Source organism: Camellia sinensis, chromosome 14 (assembly GCF_055761805.1).
Source record: "Camellia sinensis isolate YWXY chromosome 14, ASM5576180v1, whole genome shotgun sequence".
NCBI lineage: Eukaryota > Viridiplantae > Streptophyta > Magnoliopsida > Ericales > Theaceae > Camellia > Camellia sinensis.
Window position 1 is genome coordinate 30250337 of NC_138974.1, and position 10591 is coordinate 30260927.

A 10591-nucleotide genomic window follows, 5' to 3' on the forward strand; every position below is an offset into this window, starting at 1 on the left:
ATTTTTTTTTATCCAAAAATATTTATAATTGTCAAAATATAATTTTTATTTCATAATTTAATAATTGTAAATAAAACTAAGACAATCCTTGGTCATAAAATTTTTATTTCATAATTTAATAATTGTAAATAAAACTAAGACAATCCTTGGTCACACAATGAAGGGCCTTCCTAGTCAAAGCTTTATGGGCAAATTTGGGTATGTGAATAGTAATCAATGAATCCAACCATGAGAAATGCACAAATATGTGAGCAATTTTGAATTTTTGTTTGCTTGCATCTTTGGTCTCTTCGTATATGGCGCCTTTGGCTCATTAAGGTGTGTGATCCTAATTGCGCAAGCTTTCTTTGGGATATTTTAAAAAAGTTAAAAAATTATTATCTTATTTAAGTCACATCACTTCTTTATCACATCACTTCAAATTCAACACATATTTCATAAAAATTCAAAAAGTACACTTATTTAGATCATCTCAAATCAACCCTAAATTAAACTATGAATCAATTTATTTATTTATTTAAATTACGTTAAACCATGGTTTGCAATCACAATTTTTTTTTCTTTTTAAAAACATATTTATGGGAGATAATTTCATACCACAAGTCTCACAGACAGTTGTTTGAATAAAATGTTTGATCAAATATTCGGCCAGCCAATTAGTTTTGTGTGTGTGCTGTTTTCTGACCACACTGCTAAACAGGTACTTAGCTGGAGAATACAGGGAGAATAGATTGCGTCCAAACGACCTGTCACAGAAAGAAAAAGACTCTGACGGTGGCTCGTCCACCCGGAGGCACTCTGGCGATCAAGTCAGTTATCTCTCAAAGATAGTAAAAGTGCTTAACTCACTACTCAAAATATAAAAAGTATACCTTAGACCCACGAGGGTGCCTTGCTTTTATAACCAATACTGACCTGATCCTAGTAGAAGCCTAACTTCAATGGACTCTGGTTCAATGTCTATCCAGGACTGTCAAATAGATAAAGATAAACTCCCTAAGAGCTTTATTCTTATCCAAACTGAAGTCCTCCCTCATTCTGGGACTCTTATAACTTATTTGCTCATCTCAGATTCCGGTATCTCCGCAGATAACCTCGACCTAGCCGAGATTACCTCGGCGTCAAGTCAATGACACATGGCACCTCGGCTGGCACTTCAGTGCCACCTTGGCCATGTGTTGCTATCCAAAAAATATATCCCCACAACTGCCGCCTAGCTTCTATTACCTCGGCATCCTGATGTGATAAAACCTTTGATTTGAACCCATAGAACATCGGTTAAATTTGCTCTATCATTGTTACCGAGTTCATCATTAGTCGGCTCCTCATGACCAAGACTTGTAGTTTGTTTTCTCAAATGCTTTAGAACCAAGAACCAATTATTTTCAAACCTCTCTAGCTGAGATCATCTCCATAGCCGAGGTCTTTGCTTCATTAAATCAAGAACTCCAAGAGTTTTTTCACGCATATAAGCTGCCACGTACAACAACTCAACCGTTTTTGCCACGTGTCTCTTCCCCATTGAACTGTACCTGACACGCACTATTAAGTCACATCACATTTGCGTGCGCCGTCTGACAAGCACGTCGTCCTAGGCACACTAATTACGATTTTTCGCATTTTCGTGTTTTGACAAAAATACTCCCCTATCTCTTTCGCCGTTTCACTTCTGCAACACAATTTCTCTCTCCACTCTTGAGCCTCTCTATCTAGAAATTTCTCAAACCGCCATTTTCGTTCATTCAAAGCTCTCTGTAATCACTCCATTTGTCTCTTCCAGCGAAGCTCTCTCCACTCTGCTCTACTTATTTCCACCGTCAGACTCCGGTGAATCTAGTAGCGGCGTCTTTTTTTGTGGTAAGTCACTGTTTTTCCCCTTTTTAGTTTAAAACTCCGTTGTTTTTGTCTATTGCCATAGTGAATGTCTTCATGCTTTTCAATCTTTATCTGTGCCTCAAACTTTATCATGCGCGTGTTTTAAGCAAGTCCTGTCTTGCAATTTTTTGTGCTTGTCCAATTAGTTCTTGACTCTTGACCTTTATGTACAAATTGCACACACACTCGCTCCACTTTGCCACTGTTCTTGGCCTTGCACACCTGCACAAATTTATTCAATGTTCTTTGATTTCTTGTTTGTCTTCCTGAGTCTAAATCATGCTCTTGTCTTTGTTTTCTGTGTCTTTTTCCAGATTCTTGACTTCAATCCTTGTTTCTATAGTCTTAGGTTTGGGTCTTGTTTTTAGAACTTACAAACTTTACGAAAAATTGAAACAAATTCCCTTTAGATCCTTTAAACTCTTGCCCCAACATTCATTTGGGTTTTGCCGAGGTCCTTTAAACCTTAACAAACCACTTCCTTTGAAATCTAACACCCTCCCCACTTAGACGACATTATGGAAATGTTTAGGTGGAGGGTAGACACCCCAGAGAAGCTTGAACACTTTAGGCAGGAGTTTTCCATCGCCGCCGACACCCACCTTAGGCTGACTGGGGAGGAGGACTCAATCATGCCCAAAGACAATTTCATGCCCTTTCCAGTAGTAGCCTTTATTGAGTGTGGGCTCAGGTTTCCCCTTGACATCCTCTTCCACCAAATCCTTCACTACTATAAGTTTAACCTAATGCAAATAGCCATAAACTCTTTCCGAGTTATCAACGGCATGATTGCCTTAGCCAAGAAAGAGAACGCTAGGATTACCCTACCCAACATCTAGTACTGCTATACCATGTGTAGCCTCAAGTCAGAAAAAGGCTACATTTATTACTTAAAGTCGGTGTCAACTGAATACAAACTCATCGCCGACCTCCCTGATTCCAATAAGGGTGCTGGAGACGATTATTTCATCGTCTCGGGTAACTGGGAGTTCCCACCAGATGATGACCTCCACCTGTACCCTTTAAGCCAATCAATATTCAGAGAGGGGGACAGTAAAAGACAAGTGTCACTTTTTCCCGTTCAAAAGTCTTTATATTTTGATACTTTTGTATGTGCTAACGTCTACTCGTTTTGTCTTTGCAGCTCTTCCTCAGCCCCCAAAGGACTTCCGCAAAAACTTTTTTCCCTGTAAAGATTTTAAGAGGTTGCTGGACTTGCCTGTTAATCAGCACAAGGCTCCTTTGCTCCTGAATTTTATCCCAACATACAAATCAACTTTGCTCGACATCCTGAAAAAGAGTAAATCCCCCACTTCTGCTACCACTACTGCCACAACCTCATCATCTCGGCCAAAACAGGGATCAACCTCTGTCCCAATAGAACAGCCATTAACCTCAGCTCCACAGTTGATTCCACCTTCTCAATGCCAACGTTGACGCCGAGCTCCACTGCAAGCACTAGCAAGCAGGACTCGAAGTCGAAGACGCAGAAGTGCTGAGGCGTCATCTTTCGACCTAGCAAATCCGTCAACAGCTCAACCAACAATTCATTTTGGTACAAGGGTCATAATCGTCGCCACTGCTGACGAGATGGGCTGAAAACCTGTAGTTGTCGAAGACTTGCTCGCCAACTTTGCCAGCGTTGTCAATGTCCAATCTTCTTCCTCCCTTCAGCCAACCCCTAAGCCAAAACGCATGAAGAAGGCCAAGGAAAAGGCTATAGTGACTCAGATTGATTCTGAGGACACTGTTTGTATCTCCAAATTAGCCGAAGCTGAGAAGACCGCCCCCTTTGCCAAAAAGTGCCCCGCCGAGGACCCAGAATCCGAGGTACCACCTGCTAAGAAGCTAAGGTCAGACTCTCAAGAGGGCAGTAACTATCCCCGAGGTATGGTTTGGGTGCCTGAGATTATGCTCGACGACAGACCTCATACTACGGGTGATAGTGCTGTTAATCTTGAGGTCGATGTCGCCCTGTCCACGACAGTTCTTTTGCCTGAGGGCATGAACAGAATGGCCGAGCTCCATGAATATAAAGATTTTGCCTTCATGATGCAGCACTTGGTCTTGGTAAGTATTCTTTATTCCCTTTTGTCAATCTTTCTATACTTAGTGAAATTTTGCTAACTTGTGCCACTTTTTTGCAGGCCATCCAGCACGCTCACTCATACGTCACAAAAATCGAGATGATGAGGAAGGACTTGGCAAAGAAAACAAAAGAAGCAGCCAAGCTCCTGTCCTCCCTTAATAAAGCCGAAGCCAGCAACTGCGCCCTCATAGACCAGGCCAAGGACGCCAAGACTGCTCAAAGTCTGGCTGAGGAAAGGGCCAAGGTTGCAAACGATGAAGCCGAGGTAACAAGGGGCGACCTCGAAGCTGCTAAGGCCAAAGTAGCCGATCTAGGGGCCAAGCTGCAGGACGCCATTGCAAACAAAGAGGCCGAGGTTAAGGCAGCCGATGAAAAGGCCTTCGAAGAGGGGCAGACAGCTGTTTGCTAGCAATATAGGGAGCAAGTCAACCTGGGTTGCAACTGAGGTTACTACCTCGACTCGACGGCGGCCTTTAACGAGCTGGATATTGCTATGGACTCTGACCTTCGTGACATCAGCAAGCTTTAAGTGCCATTCCCCCCAGAGAATAAAGAGGCCGATGTTGATGATGAAGATGATGATGATGATGACGTCGAGGCCGACGAAGAAGATTGAGAGGCTGCCACTGATAACAAGTCTCCTACCCTCAACGAGCAAATTGACTTAACTCAGGATGAGGAGGATGACTTGGCCTCCAAGGGCGTCTCCCACAAACCATCCATTTCCGAGGCCGAGGTCCAGTGCTCGAGAAGAGTCTGAATAAGACTCTGCAAGAAATAGATGCTGAGATTCAAGCCAACAAAGTAGTATCAACCCCAGTCGATAAAGCCAATCCTAACACTTAGGATATTTCTATTTTTTCTTGTATTCTTTTTTTGTGTTTTTCTTAGTTGTAATACTTTTGTCTTTGAACAATGTTAGCTCTGTATTTGGCCGATGTGCCTTTCTTTGGTATTCTGAACAAACAATGCTCTGTAAGCCGAAGCTCCTTGTTTTCTTCTTTTAATACAAGCACAACTTCTTTTTTTGACTAAGTGTTTGAATGCTTGTCTTTCCTTTACTGTCTTGTATGACTCCATACTTAGAATATTTTGCATGTCTTCAAGGTACACCTTAACTGTGTAATCTCTTCGGGAAAAAATACCTCGGATATACTTACTCACTGTTTATCTTGGCCTTATCTTGACACTTGAAAAACATTGTAAGAAAGTTTTCACAAGTGTTTAACTAAAACTTGCCACTTCACTTTCAGTTTATCAAGACTTTCGTCTTCCATTATTTTCCAAATCTTAGTAATAAGGTAATCTCGGCAAATGCGCAGATACTTCTTTAAAAATAACTTTTGCTTAACTTCAACTTGTAAATTGTTCTTAAAATTTCAACAAGTGTTTAAACCAACTTTCTTTCAACATGGCCTCGGGTTAAATTCAACTTGTAAATTTTTCTTAAAATTTCAACAAGTGTTAAACCAACTTTAGCTTGTAAATTCCAACTTCCAAGCATTGTTCTCCAACTCTCTGCCCCCTAATGTCAACTTAAGTTTTACTTATGTTCACATTAAGTATATACCTATGATCTTGTCGCCGAGATCAAATTCAAACAAAGCCTGGTTGAGGTTGTCAACCTCGGTCTGTGTTAATCTAACTGATATGTATTTAGTGTCATTCAAAGTTTTCACTCTGTCGACACAGCAAATCTAAGTTAATTCAACTTAGTTCAACTCTATTATATGCAAGTATAATTCAACTCTGTCATATAATAAGTCTAAGTTATTCGTCATGTTTCAATCAGAAACATCGCCGACTTAGTTCAACTCTATTATATGCAATTATAATTCAACTCTGCCATATAATAAGTTTAAGTCATTCGTCATGTTTCAATCAGAAACATCGCTGACTTAGTTCAACTCTATTATATGCAAGTATAATTCAACTCTGTCATATAATAAGTCTAAGTCATTCGTCATGTTTCAATCGGAAACATTGCCAAGTGACTGGTCAATCCTTTTACACAAGTTTGAAATAAAAAATCGAGCTAAAATTTTATTAATTACTTCGGCTAATAACAGGAAAAACTTAAAAACAAAATAAAATCTTAATGATAGAAAAACTTCAGGTTGCAAGTATTCTAAGGTCTTGGCAACTCTTTGCCTTCACTGTCTTCAAGCTGATATGTCCCATTACCAAGGACCGAGATAATTCTATAAGGTCCTTCCCAATTTGGGCCAAGCTTGCCTTCTCTGGGATCCTTCTTGTTGCTGACGACTTTTCTTACGACGAGGTCCCCAGCTTGAAACTCTCACGGGTTAACCTTTTTATTGTAAGCCTTGGCAAGCTGCTGCTAGTATGCCTCCAGCTAAATTGTTGTTTTCTCCCGTCTTTCTTCCAATAAGTCCAGATCTCGGGCTAAAAATACATCATTAGTCCCATTCTCTACTCCCTGGGTTTTGATCCCTGGGATGCCGACCTCTAGTGGAATTCTGCCTCTGTGCCATAAGCCATGGCAAATGGGGATTCCTCAGTTGATCTTCTCGGCGTAGTCCGATATGCCCAGAGTACACTGGGCAACTCGTCCACCCCCTTTTCCTTTGCTGCCTCCAGCCTCTTCTTGATCTCATCCAAGTTAACTTTGTTAGATACTTCTGCTTATCCATTGCTTTGAGGAAAACTTGGGGTGGAATAGTAATTCTTGATCTTGTATATTGCACAGAAGCTTTTGATTAGCTTACTGTCAAACTACGTTCCATTGTCTGCTATTATTGCTCTTGGGATCCCAAACCTGGTGATGATGTTCTTCCATATGAAGGTCTTTACATCAATGTCCCGAATCTTTGCAAGGGGTTCAGTTTCAACCCACTTGGTGAAGTAATCTGTTGCCACTAGCAGGAACTTCCTTTATCCAGTTGCTTGAGGCAGTTGTCCAACAGGATCCATGCCCCATTGGACAAATGGCCAAGGGCTGGACATTGGGTTCAAGTCTGCTGTTGGTTAATGTATCAAACGTGCAAAGCTCTAACACTTCTCACACTTTCTGATATAGGCTTCAGCATCTTTCTGCATGTAGGGCCACCAGTAGCCCTAAATAATAGCCCTATGAGCAAGTGACCTGCCCCCAGTATGGCTTCCACATACTCCTTCATGTATCTTATACAAGAAGTCTTCAACTTGTGAAGGATGCACACATCTCAGAAGGGGACTAGTAAAAGATCTTCTGTAGAGATGCCCCTCTACAATCAGACTGAATCTTGCCGACTTCAGTCTGATCTTGTGTGTTTCTTTATGATCGTTTGGCAGTTATTCCTCTTTAAGGAATACTATTATTACATCCATCCAGCTTGGTCTCATCTCCACACACATTGTTTCATGCTCTATGTTCAGTGGTTCTATACTTGTACCTAATAAGTAGTCAATCGGTTTGAACTTCTATCAACAAAGAGGCGGAAGGAGTCACCGGCGCAAATACTGCAGGGCTTAAGTTTCTTTTATTTTCTCTGTTTGACTATCCCCAACTGGGTTTCTTTTAGTTCATTTGGACATCGCGTACCTCGGCTCAACGGAGCCCGATGTATGATGGCGCCTGGTGTGAACTCGGCCATGAAGTCGGCCAAGACTTGGCTTTTGATTGTTATTTTGGGTCTGAATTCCAGGTCATATTGGCCCAACACCACTACCTATCTGGCTATCCTACCTGTCAAATCTCCTTGCTGCAACAGGGACTTCAAAGGATGCTCAGTTAACACCACAATCTTGTGGGCTTGAACTTAGTGATTAGCTTCTTGGAGACCATTACTAAAGCCAGTGTCAACTTCTCCAAGGGCAGGTGTAAACACCCCATTTTTGACCGACCTTAAGACTCAGACGTCATCGTTTGTGCACACGATGATTGCGTATGTTTGTGCTTATTTCGAGCGCCTGAAGGTCTCGACTGAGTGCCCTGTCTCGGGACCTCTTAACTCTCTTCTTCTTGGTTTGTTTTTTGGGCCATGCCTTAGTGCCCTTGCTTGGAGGGAGAGAGAGCCTGTAGGCCACTTTTTGTAGCTGTAGGCTACTTATTTCTCTTGTAGGCCACTTATAGTGGCTCGTAGGCTAGTTTCGGGAGCTTTCGGCTGAGCACCTTGTCTCGGGGCCTGTTGGATCTCTTCCTTTTGATTTGTTTTTGTGCCATACCTTGTTCTCCCTTGCCTGGAAGGAGATGAGAGGCTGTCGGCCACTTTTTGTGATTGTAGGCCACTTGAGGTGGCCGACGACCATTTTCTTACTTTGGCAGATATTTTTATTGCCAGCTGTGCCAACTGTTGGGCACAGTAGGCATCCTTCATACATGTGTATGGAGGGATTACACCAAGCTTTAGATTTCTATAAGAGGGAGGCTCTCTCTCCCTTTTCCAGGTTCAGAAAAATTTGAAGAGCAAAAAGTTTACTCTTTCTCTATATATATTTGTGCCTTAAAGTGTTGTTTCTTCGTACTTTTGCACACAAACACCTACTCAAACACCTTCCTCTTGTTGCTGAGGTACTTGGAAGCTTTATTTGAGTGGTTTTAAGCTGGTTTTTGCCTCAGAGTTTGCTGTTTTGCAGTGGTTCTTCAAGGGTGAGTAGTTACCCTCTTTAAACTTTGTTTTGCTTAAGTATTTGGCCATTCTTGCATGCTCTTTTAGGCCTTACTCTCAACTGCAAAAACTTTTGTTTCTAATTGTTTAAGATGTTTGTTTGAGGCCTTGTTTGAGTTAGAGGTTGTCTACCCCTTTTGTGCCTTATTTTGCTTTGTTTTAAGCTATCCTTTAAGGCCTTTGAGATCATTTTTCACCACTAAATTCCAGAGGAATTTCAGTGGTGGAAAGTGTATTTTGAGACCCAAAATGGATGGGGGTGGTCCCCCCCTTTGATGTTTTGTTTGCATGTGTTGTTGGCTTAACACTTTGGCATGTTTTTCTACCTTCTTGAGGCTCTATCTTAGCGTGTTTTAGGCCTTGTTATAACATGATATAACTCTGTTTTGGGTTGGTTTGGTTGCCTCTCGCATGCTTCACACACTTGTAGTGCAATCTTGCATGCTAGCCTAGCTCGCTTGATGTTTTGGCTTATTATTTTAGCTTGTTTTAGCTCTACTGCAGTAGGTTTCTAGTCTTGTTTTGACTTGCTTAAACTCTGTTTGGAATGATCTTGGCCCTTTGAGGCTTGCCTTGTATGGCCATAGTGTAATGGCCTTTGCTAGTCTTGTGTCTTGGGACCCCTAACATGCCTGATTTGTGACATTTGTGTGGTATAGCATCAGTTGGTGTGTAAATTCAGAGCATAAACTCTTGTCATACTCTCATGTTTATCACTCCCTCATTGCGCTTAAGAGTTATGCCTTTATGCCCTGTGTTGGTGGCCTAATACATGAGCATGTGTTTCTCTCATTTGCTAGCTTGGTCCAAGCATGTTTTTGTGACTTTTTGGACCTGCCCTAACTCTGTTTTGGGTTGGTTTGATCATTGGTTTCATGCTTCACACACTTGTAGTGCAATCCTCCTTGTTGGCCTAATATGCATCATGCTTTATGCCTCTCATTCTAGCTCATGTTAGCTTTATCTCAGCATGTTTTTGCCACTGATTTGCCATGTCATAACTTTGTTTTTGATTGGTCTGGTTGTCTCTTGCATGTTTCTTGCACTTGGAGTGCAATTTTGTTCACTAGCCTAGTGTATTTGGTGTTTTAGTCTATTGATCTAGCATGTGTATGCTCTGCCCCAGCACATTTTTTGCTATGTTTTAGCATGCTTTAGGTCTGATTAGAGTGGTTTTGGTCATGCATGCTTGGCTTTGCATAGCTATAGTGCATTTGACTTTGCTAGTCTTGCACTTTGGGACCTCTAGCATGTCATATTCGAGCTTTTTGCATGGCACGGCATCATTCGGTATGTTATTTCAGACCATATACCTCTGCCATATTCTTGCATTTATTGCCCTTTCGTTGTATTTGAGGGTTAAGCCTTATGTTTCACTTGTAAGCCAACTTGCATGCATGCTTGTCCAAGCTTTTGAGCTTCTATCTCAGCATGTTTTGGCCTAATTAAACTCTGTCCAGAGTTGGTTTAGTTATTTGTGCCATGTATTGCATGTCTCTTGTGTACTGCCCTTCACTAGCCTTATGCTTTGGGTCTTCTACCATGCCTTACTTGTGATATTTATGTGATATGGCATCATTAGACACCTAATTTCAGAGCATATGTCAATGTCACACTCTCACATATTCTACTCTTTCATTGCTCTTAAGAGTTGTGCTTTGATGCCTTGCTTACGAGCCATAACTTGAACATGTTTTTCTTGCTTCTTGTGCTTAAGTTTCATTACATTTCAGCCATTGTTTTGGCCTGCTACAGCTCTGTTTCGGTCTAGCTTGATCCATTAAGCTTTGTATAGCATGATCTTAGTGTTGTGTCCTTCACTTGTTTCAATGCTTAGGTCTCTAAACATGTTATAGTTGTATTGCTAGCATGCTTTGAAGTCTTGTGCATACCATTTAGGCATTAATGGACTAGCATTGATAGATAAGCATTTTGTTTGCATGTGTGTTGCATTGCATGTGTTTGGATCGGACGTTAATCCAAACACAAGAAACGAGGGACGTTTCATACTTGAAGT